The sequence below is a fragment of the Mustela erminea genome, chromosome 2 (genome assembly GCF_009829155.1).
Source record: "Mustela erminea isolate mMusErm1 chromosome 2, mMusErm1.Pri, whole genome shotgun sequence".
Taxonomy (NCBI): Eukaryota; Metazoa; Chordata; class Mammalia; order Carnivora; family Mustelidae; genus Mustela; species Mustela erminea.
Genome location: NC_045615.1, coordinates 162877532 through 162895998, shown reverse-complemented (window position 1 = coordinate 162895998; position 18467 = coordinate 162877532). Strand labels below are relative to the sequence as shown.

Here is an 18467-nt window from a genome sequence, read left to right as displayed (position 1 = left end):
CTGATGTGGGCCTGGGGGATCATGACCTGAGTCAAAGGCAGAGGCTTTAACCCACTGAGCCACCCAGGTGCCCCAGTTCTGTCCTTCTAATACTGATGACGTTTGTCATTCTTCAATTTATAATCTGACTTTGCCTTTTGGCCAGATACCTTCCCCTACTTCTCCAGTATGACCTTGACTGTGGCTTCTGGCCTGGATTTTTCTATGCTGCTTTTTCCCCCGAATAATGAATTTAGCCCAACCTCCTGTGGGTGGCGCTCCTGCCCGAGTCCCCCCAGACTGAAAGCAGGATCCAAGGGCTGCCTCTTTGTTTGCCAGCAGTGCCCTCAAGGAATAGCTTTAACCCACTGGCAGAGGCCATAAAGTGGTGGTTGGGAAGGGCGTTAGGCCTGCCAGACAAAGACTCCCCCACAGCCTACCTGAGATCCCGGCCAGGGATCATAGTGTTGCTGCTTAAAATGACTTTGTTTTTAGAATCCGTGTCCTCTTAGCCCCCACTCCTACCTTTTCCTATTGAAATTATTGTTTTCTTACATATTATTGAGAACTCAAGGTTTCTCAAGATTTCAACGACTGTGTTATAGCGGAGCAGACGGTGCTTGGTAAGCCAGATTTTTGTGTTTCTCGTAATCTGTCTCCCTTTCATTCTGTTTTAGTACTGAGAAAGAAAGTAGGATTTATGAAAGTTTTCTTCTCACCAATAACAAGGGATTGTACACACACCACAGAAGAATGGGCCAGGACTGATGGTAACAGAAGTCATGGAAACTAACCAGAATAAGCAAACTCCAGAGGGACACAGGGAACAGTATCAAGACTGATCGTCACCAGGTGATTAGAATTCCTAAAATCTAGGATGCACTGAGTTTTTGTTTCACCCTGGAGCAGTAGGTTTTAACAGGATTAACCCTTTTGTTGCCTGGGCAAAAAGAGCACATTAATAGGTGAATGGATCATCAAAGATACATTGAATTAATTAAGCAACTTACTTAGACAGCACAGTACTTTCTGGAACCAAAGGAGACCTAACCATGCTGATTTGGGGTAGGAGGGATGAGGTGCACAGAAGGAGAGGGCCCAGTCCAGGTGGGTAACCCGTGGCAGTGGAAGGACTAAGAACAGCCAGTAATAAAGCTGGGCATATGTTGGGAAGAAATCACCAGTATGACCAAGAGATGAATAAAGAAAAGGCAGAGGAGATCTTAACCAAGTTGACCATTTGGCAGGGTTTACAGTTAATTTTTTCTGCAAGTGTGTGTTTCTTGCCGAACAGAGAAAGCAACCATAGAAATGCGCATAGAGGAGAATGTCTTATAAAGAATAGTTATAGTCCCAGGCCTATAGCCTCAAAATTTCCGTGGCCTGGAGTCCACTCTCCCTTCATCCTCCCATTTCTGATGCACACATTGTGGACACACCAGCCTGAAGGCTTAATCTGGCTCTGAGCCCAGCCTGACCACCCCATATGCCTGCAGGGTGGAGGTTCTGTTAATGGGAAATTCTGGAATCCCAGGTAGCTAAAAGGAAAGGATCCAGGTCTGGGTGGGCAGGTTCTTTTGGCTGCTTAAGTCCTCAAATTGGGAGGGGCAGAGCAAAAAAAGGTAGGTACCCTTAAAAGTAAGGAGCCTAGCTTCCTCGTCTCCAACCCCCGCCCCCGCCACCGGTGGCATTACAGGAGTGCTGTGCTGTATACACATGGGCACAGTATTCATTTAGAGTGACTTTCGATTTGGTTCAAGACCTGTATGAGACTTTAGTAACACCATTAAGAAAAATAGGGACCATCTCAGCAAATGAGAAAGTGTTGTATTAAGTGTATAGATAGGGGTAAAATTGTGATTTTTTGGAAGAAAAGGGTCAAATGTGTTAACCTCTGCTCTCTGGATCATAGAATAATCAAGCTTATAGCCTAAAGATCATGTTTCATTTTATAGATGAAAAAAGTGAAATCGAAAGAGTTTAGGTATCTAGACAGTATCTTGCGCATAGTATCAGCTTATAACTATTTATTGAAGGACGGAATTATTAACCCAAACCAGAGGACGTGAGAGACCCAGAAGACTCCTGATTCCCTGGTCATTTGTTTGGTAGGACTCGTCCCCATGTTTTCCCTACTGTACTCAACATCGCATTAAGACATAATCATAGTCCTGTAGGTCTGAAAGCTAGTATGTGAAGGGAGGGAAAAACAAAAGACTCCCCTCTCAATCACAGAAATGTGTCTTTGTGCACTTGGAGTTACGGAAACTCTAGTGCCAATTCTCTGTAGGGGTATAACAAAATGAGCCTGGCAAAAATGAAGCCATTCCAAACATCTGTGTAAAAGGACATTAGTAGTATAAGTATTATAGTTTCTTTAATCCAGATACCCCCCCAAAAAAAAGATACTGAAGGATATCCAAGTGTACTGAAAAATCCTTCATTCTGGAGAATTACTAGACACAAATATGGCCTACTACAACATCCTAGGTAGCTCAGCAAATGGCCTGTGCTGATTTTATTTTACAGTATCCAATATTTTATCTAAACACAGTAGTTACTTGAGACAGAGGACTGGATTCAGTAAGTCTTTTATTAACAGTTCATTGTTTTAAAAAGAATACAACTACAGATCTGCTAAAAGCATGGAGTCATTCTCCACCAAACCAATGTTCCAAATGTAATTCCATCTGCTTGATACTTTGACATTTTAGGTCTGGAAAAGCACAGGGAGGAAGACAGGGAAGGGCAGGGAGATCTCAGTTCACAAGTGCAGAAAGCTCACTTAGAGCAGAGCTTTAGGAAAGCAGAACACAAAACCACTGTGACTAATACATTTCTCAGATTTATTAAGTAGGAAGTCTCAGAGGCAAAAAAGAGACAAGAGACAAGCACAATTGGCTCTTACACCAGCTCTTGGGGATTCTGGTGTGATGCCCTAAGATTATTTTCATAGCTGGGCAAGAATGATAGGTTGTAAATGTATAACTCGCTGGCAAGACAATACTTTCTGAAAATAGCATTTTCAACCGAGATACCAACAACAACAAAAAAATGGATATGAGGGTTACAGCAACTGTTTCTCTAGATAGGGTGCACCTGTTTAAGAAAGAAAACTGTCCAAAGAATTTGTTCTCCAATTTCACACCCCTTGACCTTTGCAACCATTAACTTCACAATGTTAATAAGGAACAAACCAAAGTTTAAATGAATCTGTACTTCGAAAGTATATTGGAGGTTTATTCATCCAGACCAAGTAAAGTTTCTTCAAAAAACAGTCAAAAATGTTTCCTTATTTGACATGGATAATGGCTGGAAAATCCATATTGAAAGGGCTACGCACTTAATATTAAGTGTGGGATTGTTGCTTCAGAAATATTACTTTTGGTACCAGCTTTACTGAAGTATAATTTACACACCCTACCACTTGTAAATTTAGAGTGTATAACTCAGTGGTTTTGGTAGATTCAGAGTTGTGCAACCAATCAACACAATCGGCTTCAGAGTATTGCATCACTCCCCAAAGAGAACGTGTAGCCCTAGTTATGAGCCCACCCAGATTCCTCCCCCGTCATCAGCAACCCCTTATTTACTGTCTGCAGATTTGCCTGTTCAGAACATTGTATATGAATGAAATCTTTTATGTGTGGCATTTTGTGACTGACATTTTACTTTGCATAATATTTTTATGGCCCATTTATGTTATAGCATGTTTCAGTACTTCATATTTCTGGCTTATTGTGTTTCCATTCATTCGTTGATGGACATTTGGGTTGTTTTGACCCATTGGCGATTGTGAATAATGCTCCTGTGAACCCTGGTGCACCTCTCTTTGTGTGAGTGTGTACCTAGGAATGGAATTCTTGGGTCAAGGGGTAACTCCATGTTTACCTTTTTGAAGAACTGCCAAATTGCTTCCCAAGAGGGCTGTACCATTGGACGTTCCCACCATGTACGAAATGAGGATTCTGTCTTCTTTATATCCTCACCAAGACTTGTTATTATTTGACTTTTTGGTTGGAGCCACTCTAGAGTACGTATCTCGATGTGGCTTTGAATTGCATTTCCCTGACGACTAATTGTACTGACCATTTTTTCATGCACCTACAGGCCCTTTGTATGACTTGAGTGGAGAAATGTCTATTACTTTTTGCCCATTTACTAAATGGTTGTCTTTTTAGTATTGAATTGTAGGAGTCCTTTTGATAGTCTAAATACCATCCACTTATCAGATAAATGATTTGCAAATTATGTCTCTCATTGATGAGTTGTCTTTTCACTCTTTTGATAGTGTCCTCTGAAGTACAAAAAAATTTAGTTTTGGTAAATTCTATTTTGTTGTTGCTGCTTACTGTTTTGTAGTGTATCTAAGAAAGCATTGTCAAATCCATGGTAATGAAGATTTACCTCTACGCTTTCTTCTAAGAGTTTTATACTTTTAGCTTTTATACTTAGATCTTGAATATATTTCAAATTGATTTTCACATGCAATATTGAAGTAGTAGTCCAACTTCATTTCTTTCAAGAAATAAAGGAAATAAAGTTGTTCTAGTGCCATTTACTGAAAAGACTCTTTTTTCCATTGAATGGTCGTGGACACTCATTGAAAAACAATTGACCATAGATATGTGGGTTGATTGCTAGACTTTCAGTTCTGTTTTGTGGATCTATATATCTATCTTTATGCCAATACAATGTTGTCTTGATTTCTGTTGTTTTGTAGTAAGTATTAAAATTGGGAAATATAAGCCCTCCAATTTTTTCTTTTTCAAACTTGGTTTGGCTATTTCGGATACTTGGTGTTTCTATATGCATTTTAAGATCAGCACGTCAGTTTCTACAAAGAAGCCAGCTGGGGTTCTGAGAGGGATTACATTGAATTTATAGATCAGTTTGTGAATGTATTGCCATCTTAACAACAATTTTTCTGATTCAGAAACATAAGATACCTTTCTGTTTACCTTAGATCATTAGTTTCTTTTTTAAATATTTTTCAGTTTTCAGAGTATTACTTTTGCACGTATTTTGTTAAATTTATTCCTTATCATTTTATTCTTTTTGATACTATTTTGAATGAAATTGGTTTAAGAATTTTTTTAAATGATTTTATTTACCCGTATAGAGAGAGAGCACGCACAGAGGGAGGGGCAGAGTGAGAGGGAGACGGAGAATTCCAAGCAGATGCCGCGCTGAGCAGGGAGCCATTGCAGGGCTCAATCCCCCGACATCCACATCATGACCTGAGCTGAAATCAAGAGCTGTACGACCAACGGACAAAGCCACCCAGGCACCCTGAAATTGTTTTCTTGATTTTATTTCTGAATTTGTCATTGCAAAGTTATAGTAGAATATAAGCTCTCATATATACCCACAATATATTGATTTTTATATCTTTTTTTTAAAAGATTTTATTTATTTGACAGAGACACAACGAGAGAGGGAACACAAGCAGGCGGAGTGGGAGAGGGAGAAGCAGGCTTCCCGCTGAGCAGAGCCCAATGTGGGGCACAATCCTGGAACCCTGGGATCAGGGCCTGAGCCGAAGGCAGACCCTTAACGACTGAGCCATCCAGGCGCCCCTGATTTTTATATCTTGATCTTGTTGCCACAACCTGGCTGAATTTGTTCATTAGTTCTGATAGTTTCTTAGTATTTTTACTTATCTTCGTATTTTCTATATACAAAATCATGTCATCTCAAATAGAAATCATTTTACTTTTGGGGACTACTTTAAAAAAAAATAATTTACAATATTTTAGCATTAAATGAAACAACTGAATGTATTATGTCAAGATGTATGTAAGAACTTATACAATTATCCAGATTTTTCATTTTTGTTAAAATCTACTTTTCACTAATGGATGATTATCTCTAATAAAACATTCCTTTTCTCCTCTTTTTGTTTTCTGTTCTTCAATATAAATTGCTTGAAAAGTTATTTCTTCTGACCACTTGTTCACAGTAACACTACTGCCTTTCTGCAAAATAGAAATGTGATACCATTTATTTTGAAAGGATTATGTTACTTAATCACAGGGTCAGAAGTCTTTGATTCAATAAAACAGGACATATTTCTTTACAAATTGATTTTATACAGAAATCAAAAGTGCCAAAGAGTGATGTCATATCACTGTGCAGTAAATTTGCACTAATATAAGTCAGGCAATAGAACATCTGTCCACAAAAGACCAATTAAATTTTTAATGTATGTACCCCCCATATTTCAAAATGTAAATACCTGCCACTTTTCCCTTTACATGGGAAACTGCTCCCAAACTCACTTTGCAACACATTGAGAAAAAAAAAAAAAAAAAACCACAGCATCTGGCACAAGACCGATAGCAAAGCAATAAAGATTAGTGAAGAATGAAATAAGGGATCCCGTGGACACGGAGACTTTCAACCTGTCTCTCTGTCTTTCTACAAATTCCATCTCTCACTCACGTGTGGCTGTCTTCACTAGGATTACATCTCTGAGACACTCAGTAAAGGAACTCAGCCGAAGGTTAGCCTGTGTTACCACAAAGGGGATTGAGTTCAGGGCAACCCACTGACCCCAAGATGTTGCCTCCAGAACCAAGGAATATTGCAGGGAGAATGACCCTGGAGTTGCCCCAAGGAAGTATGATCTCTTCTGAGGAGTTTTCTCTGGAAGTTGGGAGAGAGGGTGCACTTAGGGCAAGTTTAAAATCCCTCATCAGGAAGACGCTGATGAATCTGTGACATGTCAGCACTGTGGGGACATCGTTTGTATTCTGTGCTTGTAGAAAGGAAATACATATAATTGCAGGGAAAGTTGAAGCAAATAGTCTTCTCGTCTGGCTGGCTGTCTTTCATATTTTTGACAATTACCCACTCACATATTTTTTTAAGACCAAGGTTTAACTGTTATAAAAACAGTTATTGGGTGTATATTAAAATTTGGCAGAGCTGATAGCCTGTGTTATCATTAATTCATAATAAAGCATTCCACAAGAATGCTTACTTACAAGTGACTTGTCCAAACATGCCCCTATAAACTGCATTGAAATGCAGTTGATTTTAATCTCCATGAAGCACTGACACATCCTTACCAGTAGAGAGGTAGGAAAATCAATCTGGAATTGAGTCCAGAGACTTAGCTATTATCCAGAATGATGTGAATTTTAATCTTGATTAGACTTTTAGATCTATGATTTTGTGACTATGGAATACTGGGCAAATCACAAAGTCTCTCTTAAGCCTGTTTTTATTTGTAATCTAAAAAGCAATAAAAAGTGCTTAGTATGAAGTATTTTAAAGGGTGAGATGATAAAATGCACATAGAAAAATTTCACACAATGCTTGGCATATGGTTCTCAAATAGATTTTGAATCTTTGGGGGGTGGGGGAGGGGCAGAGACAGACTGCCAAGCAGACTCCATGCCCACCAGAGAGTCCTACAAGGAGCTTGATCTCATGACCCTGAGATCAAGATCCTAACTGAAATCAAAAGTTGGATGCCCAACCTGCTGAGCCACCCAGGTGCCATGACTTTGAATCTTATTCCTGCTCTTAGCCTAACAATCTGAAAATCTCAATAATTTATGTCTTATACTCATATTTAATCATAATTAAGAGCTGATAAGAATACACTACAGTTTCCTCATTTATAACATATGCATTGATACTAATAGTAACATTAATGGAACACCAGATTTAAAAGATAAATATATAATATAGATTATATTTTATATATACAATGTATGTCATATAGAAAGCATATATGAAACATATTTCAAATATGTGCTATATATTTATATATACCGTATAATATAGCATATGTATTTGATGCATATACCTTTTATGCATATATACATAAATGGAATGTCCCACTTTTATACATTAACTTTTAGTTTATTATCTCCTTTACTTCCAGGAGGACAGTACTATTGGGATAGAGGACCAGCAGGTAACCAACCACAGCCTACATTGAACCATATGCCCACATTAATTCAAAAGTCACTATTCTATCTAGGGTGTGTGTGTCTTTTTCAGAGGTACTTGGCACACACTAGATGAGCTATGACAAGCCCAACTGATCTATGTATCATTTAGAGCTCTTAGCATAGTACCTAGAAAGTCATAGGAGGTCAAAAGTGTTCAGTGAACAAAAATTACATCCCAGACCAGATAAGAGATAGGGGAAGATGACAAAGTAAATTAAAGACCCGACTAATTCAAGGAAAATGTCCCATTGGATATGCTGTAAATCAATATAAAGTGTTTTACTTTATTTTGGTACACATTATTGACAATTATATACTGATACAATAGTAATTTATGTAATTTATAAAGATCTAAAGTTAAGGATGTGAGATCAAATAAGTTTGTATTAATAGGATTGATTTCAAAGGGTATGGAGACTCTGGCTGGGGGTTCAAGTATTTCTCATCCCTGTATCTATACTTCTAAATACCTATTGATTCATCCATCTTTTTTTTAGCTTGACATTTCTCCCACTTTAATTTGTTTATATCCAGATATGAAGAAGAAAAGAGAACAGAGGATGATTGAGTGTCCGTGAGCATAAAATGGAATTTGAGGAGTCCCTTAGGTATTTAAATTCCCAAGGCTCATAGCAACCACACAAATTGTATCATAAAGGAACTCTACCTGTCAAACCCTTAATATGTATTTGAAATACTTCACAGCTCAGAGTTGGAGAACTCATCCTAGTATATACCCTTTGCATCTGTCTTGCTGAATTAGAGCAGTCACCTTATTAGTATTTAATAAGATTCATAGAGGTTTTCCTTTGTCTGTTTTCCAAAAAAAAAGGACTGTAACTTTCTTTGCTTGTGGATAAACCAAATAGCCTAATTCATCTACTTAGGATCTTTTTTGTTACAGTTTTCTGTCACAGATTGTCTCCTACATAGGTGGTCTTCCTTTAACAGCATGAAATATCAATAGATTTATATATGATAGATTATACATAGCATATAATACATTATATATAATAGATTACGTAATACCTACATATAATATATACGTATTATATAATATATAGCATACATGATAAATATATATGAAATGGAGATTGAAAAGGAGATAAATTATAATTTTAAACGTGTTAAATAATATTTACCAATACTTCAAATAATTTTGCTCTCCCTGATACTAATATTTTAACTGAGAGCAATAGGCTTTTCTTTTTTTAAAGATTTTATTTATTTATTTGACAGAGAGAAATCACAAGTAGGCAGAGAGGCAGGCAAGGGGGTGGGAAACAGGCTCCCCTGCTGAGCAGAGAGCCCGATGCGGGGCTCGATCCCAGGACGCGGGGCTCAATCCCAGGACGCTGGGATCATGACCTGGGCCGAAAGCAGGGGCTTTAACCCACTGAGCCACCCAGGTGCCCCAATAGGCTTTTTTTTTTAAACTTGGTTTAACCCTTTGTCGTACAACGACTCAAGGGTATGGCTTTAAGTTCAGTGTGTTTCAGTATAGGATTTTATTTTTGTTTGTTTGTTTGTTTTTTAAAGATTTTATTTATTTATTTGACAGAGAGAGATCACAAGCAGGTAGAGCGGCAGACAGAGAGAGAGGGGGAAGCAGGCTCCCTGCTGAACAGAGGGCCCAATACGGGGCTCGATCCCAGAACCCTGGGATCATGACCTGAGCTGAAGGCAGAGACTTAATGCACTGAGCCACCCAGGCGCCCCACCAGTATAGGATTTTAAGTAGCTGCTATAACTGAAAAATATTCTTTACAAGCTGTGTAGACCCAAATGAGAGAGACGCAATGTAGGCTCTGCTTACTGAATCACAATATCATTTTTCAACCCCATCTGCCAATTATATAAAAAATTTTTTTGAAATCTAGCATTATATCTTCATGCTCCTTGAGAACAATCAGTTATTCCTTTGTGCCAGTGAGAACTGTGCATCTTTAACTAGAGGAGGTCTTGTTTCAGCACTCCAATACTTTCTATTTCGCCGTCCAGTCCTGACCCACCTGGTTCCCTCCAAGGCCATATGTCAGTGAAGGAGAAGGGAGAAGGGGAGGTTTTTCTACTGAGGTTGCAAAGGTGTGTGGGGGGGGGTATGTGTATGTGCACCAATGTGCATGTGAACTGTATTGACACATACGGTATCAAGGTTGTTTAAAGCATATGAATGAAAACTGGCTTTATTGGTTGACCTGTGTCTCGACAAAAATAAAAGTTTACAGGAAATTCTCCAATGAGCTTTTCTGATTTAAGAAGTCTTGGAGATACGGGAAAGGTAGGAGGGAAGAGAGAGACAGGAACAGAGAGCTCCTTCTTGTATCTACAGGGGAAGGACTATTTACAACATTGAACTGTAAAAAGGATAGAGTACAAGAGCAATAAAGGTAGAGGCCATATCTATCTCCTTCCTAAGTATGCCATTTAGAATCTGACCCTTGTATGGTCTCCAAACCCAGCCGCTGAAACCAACCGTGATGAATGGACCGCGATAATTGTGTGATACGCTTCCTGTGGTACCGCTCAGCATTGCGTACGGTCCGGAGCATCATTTATGGGAGGAAAGGAATGTGCCCTTCTCAGCTTATATGTTGGCTCCATAATAAAAAAGGATCATAAAATCAAATGTAAGCACATCTAACAGTAGTCCAAAATGAATAAATAAAAATTTAAAAGGCAGCCAGACAAGCTTCTAACTTTCTATGGCCAATTCCGTTTCTTTCATCAAAACTTGATTTTACAGGAAAGTTAATAGATGGCGCCGGATGTCAGTGTGATTTTTTTCAGTTTTTGAAAGAGGTAAAGTGAACATTCTTAGTTCATAGGGTGAGCGTAATTCTGGCAATTTCTGCATTTCTCTTAGAGCATCCATCTTATTTATCGAAAAGGGAAAGGTTAACTTTAATAAATGAGAAAGTCAAGGGAAAAAGACTCAAGGATGGAGATCTATGGTCCATTGGATTATGTCGTCTCTTAATACTACATAAATGTACAAATGTGTATTTTTCATTTAACAAAAGAAACTACGAGTAAAGCTTTTACTTCAGAGTTGGAAGGAAGCTTGCTGGGTAGAGCAGATAAACAGAGACGTGGAGAGCGTTTAAGTTACCGGCCTAGCTGCCGAGCTGGTCGCGGCTAGCCAGGCGCTCCAACGTGGATTTTCTCACTGGGACGCCAAAGTTTTTTCCATGACCTTCAGCACCTTCCACACGTGGTCCACACGGAGGACCCTTACAAAGGGGCAGTGGGCTCGGCGGCAAGGCTGTACACCTCTCCCTGTGTGTGGCCCAGCAGACTTGTGAAGTCAAGTCCGCCAGCGGTTCCCGCTAGGAACGATGGCCGCAGCCTTGTGACGCCTACAGTGTGTCCTAACGGTGACGGGTCGGGTTACTCAGCTAAAGGGCAGCTGTTAACACCCAGTCCTTAATTACACTGCACTTTAAGAAAATATCACGAACTTTCCCTTGTGGTATTTTCAGTTCTGCCTTGTTCCAAACTTCGGGTCTCCACAACAATGGTTGTGAACCCAGGCCACCAAGGTAGAGTCATCTAAGGAACCATTAAATATAAGGGACGTTGGGCCCCCCCTCAGGACAATGAGAGAATGGGTAGGAGGTAAAGCAGAGTCGGGGGGCAGGTTGTGTGTTGTTTGGGGGGTTTGAGGGTTTTATTGTTGTTTCTGTAGCATAGATCTCCCTGGAATGGCGTTTTCAAGTGCCCCAGTAATCCCAGCGTGGCCAGGGTTGAGAATCACCGGGACTTCTGCCCTCCTGTTGCTTTTCATCATCCTCACGAATGCGTATAGGGGCTGTGACAGACCGGTCGCAGCTAAAATCTCATGTCAATGTACTGTCCACCGTTTTTGTTCGTTTCTTGAAAAAACGTGTTCTAGGCCAGGGTTGTCAAACCTTCTGGTTCATCAGAATCCCCTGGAACACTTGTTAATCACGTATTTCCCAGGGTTTCCGATTCAGGAGGTCTGGGGTGGGACCGGGGAGTAGGCATTCTGTCGAGACCTCGGGTGGCGCTGGCGGTGCCAGTCCAGGGATCCCACTGAGAACCACCCCTCTGAGCAGCTGGTGAAAACCCACCCGTTCCTTCCTCCGTGCCCATCTTTCTCTACCAAAGGCAGGATTCTCTGACAACGAGCTCTCCCAAGTCTGAACCTGCTTCCCTTCTGATGTGTGCTTAGCCCAACCTCCAGCAAACGTGTTTGCCTCTCACCAGCTATAGGAAGCTTCTAGCAGCTTTTATCCGCTGGACTGTGCCATTTGCTCTCTTTTCCTCGAAACGTCGCCAAAACATTTGAACTGAGTCGTTTTCTAATGAAAGTCTATTCTTCCCATAAATGATGCGCAACTGTGGTTACACTACGAAGTCTTTTGTGCATGCCGCGCAGGCACCAGAGGACACAAGGATCTTAAATTTACTTTTTTTACGCAGCACAAATAAAGGGGTAAACCCTCTCTGCCAGGACTTTCTTCCCTCTGAATGCGTTAATTCAAGGAACCTGCTGCCATAAATAGAAACCAATGCCCAAAGCCTGGGGAACAGTAGGACACACTTAAACCGGGAAAATGGGGGATCATTTACAAGTCAGAATGAAAAGGAAGATGTTCAGTGAATAACCATTAAGGGCCTGAGCATTCCACATTTGTAGTTCACAAAACTGTCCAGTGATTCTTTGCAGACTAACATTTTGAGAACCACTGACCTAAGGAAATAAATATTTGAAGGCAGGTATTCGGGAAGAAAGAAAGCATTGTGGGGGTCTTAACAGATCTGGGGGAGGCCTCCTCAGAAGAGAAACACTTGATGAGGGAAAGAGGTGACCAGGAACTTGGAGCCCATAACCCTTCGGGGCGGGAGCAGTGTGCAGAGGAGAGCCGGTCGCCACCTGCCTCGGGCAGGCCGTCCAGGTGCCTTATTGTCCTCTTGTGGGTTGTTCAGGCAGAATCTGCTAGGGGACCCCTTCTGCAGCGGGAGAAACAGGATGTTTTAGGCGTAAGTCTTACTGGTGACTTTTGGGATGCTGCTTACCCCTGGGATTCCACCATTCTGAATTCTTCCAGGACTGCCTCGCAAATGACCAACGTGTAAATGAATTTGGAGACAGAGTTAAGAATAAATCAGGTTTGTGGGGGAGGTGGGTGTGACGGAGCAGGGGACGGAGGGAGGTGCGGCGTGAGTCAGACGGATTCCCACTTCGTTCTGATAGTCACTTCCTAGCTGGTGATCTCAGGCAAATTACTTAATCTAACTCGGTTTTGTCCTTATCTGTAAAAGGGGATAATCATACCTACCTCAGAGAATTGTTGCGAGGATTAAAAGAGATAATGACCTGCTTGGCACCCAGTAGGAGCTCCATTGTCCAAAGGCAGCTGGCAGACCCCGCTCTCCCTGCGGCATAATGGAAGCAGTCCTACCTTTTCTCTTAAGTAGAAGCTTTTCTCCATGGGTTTTTGCTTTTCATTCTTGGCTTTGTCTTGGGTGAATAGAAAGGACCAGAGAGAAAGAGCTGTCCTCCTGGAGCGTAGGTGGGAACTGGTTAGGGTCAGCTGTTCTCTCATCCTGCTCCCCGACCTTTCCAGCCTCTCCCTCTGGCTCCTGTGTGGGTGGGGGAAGGGTGGGGATGCTGCCCCGGGGGTGGTTAGACACTCCTCAGCACTCCGCCAGCTCCGCCTGGAGAATCGGTCTTAATTACTCATTGACCTAGCATAACTCAGCAAATCTGTGTTTAGTTCAGCCGTCCTCTACAGGGCGTAATTTCTCTGTTTCCCACTTGACCTCCACAAGGTGAAATGGATGATTCGGGAGAGAGGAGCTAAGGTCTCATTTTTTTTTTTTCCTTCAGTCCCGTTTTGGATTTGTGAATTTTAAAAGTAAATACTTATAATGCACGGATGAATTCTGCATGCCAGCTACCTGTCAAGTGTAGCAAGAACTCAGCCAGCTCCTGCATTAGGTTTTGGTTTAAAGCCACTCTAAATGATTTATTGTTTTTAAATTATTTATGTGGCATTATTCCTTTCTTGTAAAGTGCTGTCAGGAACAGCACAGCAGCAAGGTTGTGAATGGTACTACAAGTAAATCAAGGTAATTAGAGGCTTCACGTTGCAAATACTGACAAGTTCTCCACCAGCCACCACTTCACTGATGATAATAAAATTTGCATGATTTCCTGACATTATACTCACCGCATATTTTCACTGCACGCTCACCGTAATTACTTAGGCCATGATCTCACACTCATGGCAAGCAAACTCTCCCTGAACGCAGCTGGGACTATTACAGATGCTTCGCAATGAAGCGGACGGAATTAAGGGGAGAGATCCCTGCATAGCTTTAGGGATCTGTGATGTATCAAATGAGTTGTGACACTATGACAAAGGAAGATATTCTCAGCTACTCTTAAGTTAAAGTCAGGTCGAATCATAGTGAGACTCAACTAGCTCAAAGGCAGGATTTTGTTTTTTGTGACTACTGATTTCTACAACTGATTTCTACAATTGGTTTTCTGTTTCTTTGCTGTAATAAAAAGAAGTCAAAGATTATTTTAATCCCTGATTACAATCCTGAATGGACACCTACACATAACTCTCGCTGTAATGATGTGTTATTCATCAAGGGTCAGTAAAGGATTTGATACACTGAGGATCCCACGGGTACCTTTAAAAGTATAGGGTGATTAAAGCAGGTCAATTCAGTATCTCGAATCCGTATTTAACCTCTCATTTTGCCAAGTTATTCCTCAGCGCTTGGTGCGTCTCTCATAAATGCCAGTGAACAAATTCATACACTCTCCCTGCCTCGGCTCAGAGAAGCAAATGCACATCTGACCATTCCCTCTTCTCTACAAACTCTGTAGCACCCCCATAGCTGTCTCAGTAGAGAAGGGAAGATTTAGGTTTTGAACTATGTCATACATAACAGAGTCTCAAGGACGAATATACTGGGTAAACGACAGCTTGGAATACGGGGAAGAAACAAAGCTGATCTGGTTCCGAGGAGACTGACTGATATTGTCCCTGGGCGTCAGTTTCATCCGCCCTCTAAGGGGCCAATTCCTCATCCATGTGAAATGGTTGTGGGGCCTACAGAGGTCAAAGAAGTAGGCCTGTAAAAAGTAATGGTCAATTATGAAAGTAGAGATAAAATTAATTATCCAGAAGTGTCCTATCCTATTGCATAGATTTTTTTTAGTTCACATAGAATAGAAAGCCCTACTATGGAAAGTTAGTGTCTGAGTTAAAAGAAAACTAGGAAATAGATAGAAAAGGACTTTATTTTCTCGATTTTAGTAGCACTGTCTCAGACCTGAAAAGGAGAATTTTAGGAATGAACCGGCTCTCCCTGCACCATGGAAACCAGCTAACGGCATAACAATAAAAGCAGGCTTACTTGAGATGATCAGTTCTTAGACTTTGGAAGTTACTGCTCCAAATCACAGTACTCCGAAACCCAAAGGTATCTATCTACCCGTAAATCCTTAAAGTGGTGAAAGTCGTAATGGATTCCCATATCTTCGTCTGGATTGGGTCAAATTTACAACCATAGTTACAGATCCCCCCTCCTGTAGGATAGTTACCATGCAGGTATCTCCTTTCTTCACATGACTGTGTCAGAGAGGGGGTCACTTTTGTAATGGTAAGCTATATGAACTTGTAGTAACATATATGCAATCTTTAGAAACGTAGAATAAAAGTCCATTGTAAATACTTTGTGTTAATTACCCTAAAAGATTACATCAAACTCTGCGGTAGGTTTACTCATCTCTAATTATATCCATTTTTAGACCAGTAGTAACTTATGAGATTTCTGGAATGTGTTTAGTAATCCACTGAGCAGACTGACTCAGAGTCACAGAAGAAAGACATTCAGTCCGTCCAATTGCCGTGACCGTTGACTTCTACCCTTTGTTACCCAGACTTGCACATGAATAGGGAGTGCATCAGAAGAGCACAGTGCAGTTAGTACAATGGCAAACACGACGCTGTTATGGAGATGTGACATATTTTATGTTGAATCACATGAGTGGTCATAACTTTTGCTAAAAATATGCGTGTCCTTTTTCTTAAAGTGCCCTTTCCTTTGCCCCCTGCTGTCTTTTGAAGACAAAACAGACCATCTTTTGTAGAATTCAGCCATTCGCTCATTTGCTTGTTGTCGTTGATAACAATAGTGTTCTCATTTCTTCAGCTCAAGATATGTGGACAATTAATCCTACCAGCTCTCCCAGAGACAAGATCTTGAGCTTTCTGAGTCCGTGGTTCAGCACAGGCAATACTGAGGCACATCTCAAGGTCAGGTCCTGGGAGGGCTGTTACCACGGTTTTCCACTTCTGGGAGATTTTGAACAAATGACATAAATTCTAATTTACAGTGTAGCAGCTGCTCAGCTGACATGTTTACGTCTAGTCAGTTTTATGAACTTTGTGAAAGCTTAGATCTGGACAGTGCCTTAGGAGCAACTTAACACAACCTGCTGTATCTTACTGTGTGCATTTATTTATTTACCTTGGTTTTTGTCATGTTTGTGTATGTAGCTGTTAGGTTTTTTTTCTCCCTTTCTTTTCAGTTGGAAAGAATTCACTCTCAGAAGGAATAAAAGAGTCTTGAAAGAGAAACGAGCTTATATACCAGTCACTGATGGGAGCTACACTAGGATGTGTGATCTATTCTGACAGAGTCACGTTGAAAACAAGATTTACATGTGGTGGGAGTTTAAAGGTTTTGCTTATCTGTACACTGGAAAAATCTCATCGGCTCCATTTACTCCAGAATGGAATAATGTTAAAAGAATCTTTGACAGCTGGCCCAGAGCAGCAAAGTAAAGAAATGTGTGTTAATTTTTGCATTCACTCAATTAACTGTACTAATTAAACCAGCCGGGTCTTACTGGCATTCTCTCTTCCCCTCAGTAGTCTGCAACTGTTAGATTGTTAATTCCAGGGTACACCGTGTTCAAAAGTTATCAGAAACTCCGTGTTCTTAGAAAAGACTTTTCCTTATTTCCTCTTTACCCCGCGGGGTAGCTTGTTTGGTGGAAGAACAGAGCTCTCCATGAGACCAGTCACGTCTGGACAGAGAGCGGCTCAGAACGCAGCCAGCTTGGAAAGTGGGCTGAGGGAAGCAGCAGAAGACCCAGCTGCGACGGTCAGTGTTGTCTGTAAAATCAACTGCTAAGGGATGCCCAGATAACTGGTAAAACATTACTTCTGAGTGTGTCTGTGAGAGTGTTTCTGGAAGAGGGCAGCATTAAATCGGTAGACTGAGGAGAGAAGATAGCCTCCCTCACACAATCCACTGAGGGCCCGAACAGAACAAGGTAGAGGGTAGATGCCATCTCCGGAGCTGGGGCATCCGTCTCCTGCTTGCAGCTGGCAGGCCGTGGGACTTCTCGGCCTTCATAACTACAGGAGCCAATTCCTATAACAAATCTCTTAGATAGACATATAAATCTGTAGATATCGATATAAATATCCTGTGGGTTCTGTTTCTCTGGAGAACCCTGACTAGTAGACCCGCTCACGTTGCTGAGGAACTTGACGGATCAGCAAGTTAAGCTCCATGAACATGTCCAAGCCCTTCCAGTTAATTCATGGCAAGGCTGATGTGAGGACACAGATTCCTGTTGGCCGGTCTCGGTTCTTCCCATTACAGAGCAGGGCAGTCAGATGCCTGTCTGCAGCTCAGGTCATGATCCTGGGGTCCGGGGATGGAGCCCCACATGGGGGTCCTTGCTCAGTGGGGAGCCTGCTTCTCCCTCTCCCTCTGCCTGCCACTCCCCCTGCTTGAGCTCTCTCTGTCGAATAAATAAATAAATTCTTTAAAATAAATAAAATAAAAAGATCATTGTCATTTTTACATATCAGCACACAGTACATGTTTGAAAAATATTATCTAACCATAAAGTGCATGGCTTCTTAAAACCATAATAAAGTGGTTTTTAGATATTGATCTACTTTATTTTTATATGCAAGAGACCTGTATGATTTGAAACAGATATTATTTAATAATGAATGTTTAGCTGACCGACAAAATAAGATAATGCATGGAGATCAGGCAATTGTTGATTCAGTGTATCGAGTCCAGTAATAAGGATATATACCACTGAAAATTTCAATCCCTACTATGTTGTTGGTGGTAGACATTGGACCTAAATTATCTAAGCCATATCCTTATTTCTCTTTGCCAAGGCAAGTATCAGCACAAAAAGACAACTTCCTTTGAACATGATCAGATTAAAGATGGTTGCCAGTGCTAAAAATAAGGATTAATATCAAAGCTTCGAGTCAGAAGCCTGCCTGGCACAGTAAATGAGAACACATTGTGACTTACGCAAAGTGCTTCAATCTTCTGCTTCATCTGTGAGAGAAACTTTTCTAACTCTAATTTTCTGTGAGGATTAGAGAGTCATTTCTGATGTAACCCAACATACATAATTCTAGAAATCACGGCAGTGTGCAGAATTGTGCCGTCAGAAGCATAGGACCCCTGAGAAACTCGGACTGGGAG

General features: G+C 40.9%; 1 long non-coding RNA gene across 2 annotated transcripts in view; it reads left to right on the top strand.

Annotated features, from left to right (window-relative positions):
* The window catches only part of LOC116585256, a 42514-nt gene that overhangs the window by 10483 nt on the left and 13564 nt on the right, over positions 1-18467 (top strand). The window contains exon 3 of one of the 2 annotated variants that reach the window (XR_004283520.1): positions 657-743. The exons of the other annotated variant lie outside the window; for it this stretch is intronic. This is a non-coding gene — a long non-coding RNA (uncharacterized LOC116585256). Of the gene's footprint in view, positions 1-656; positions 744-18467 lie in introns of those variants that run through there. 2 annotated transcript variants of the gene reach the window in all.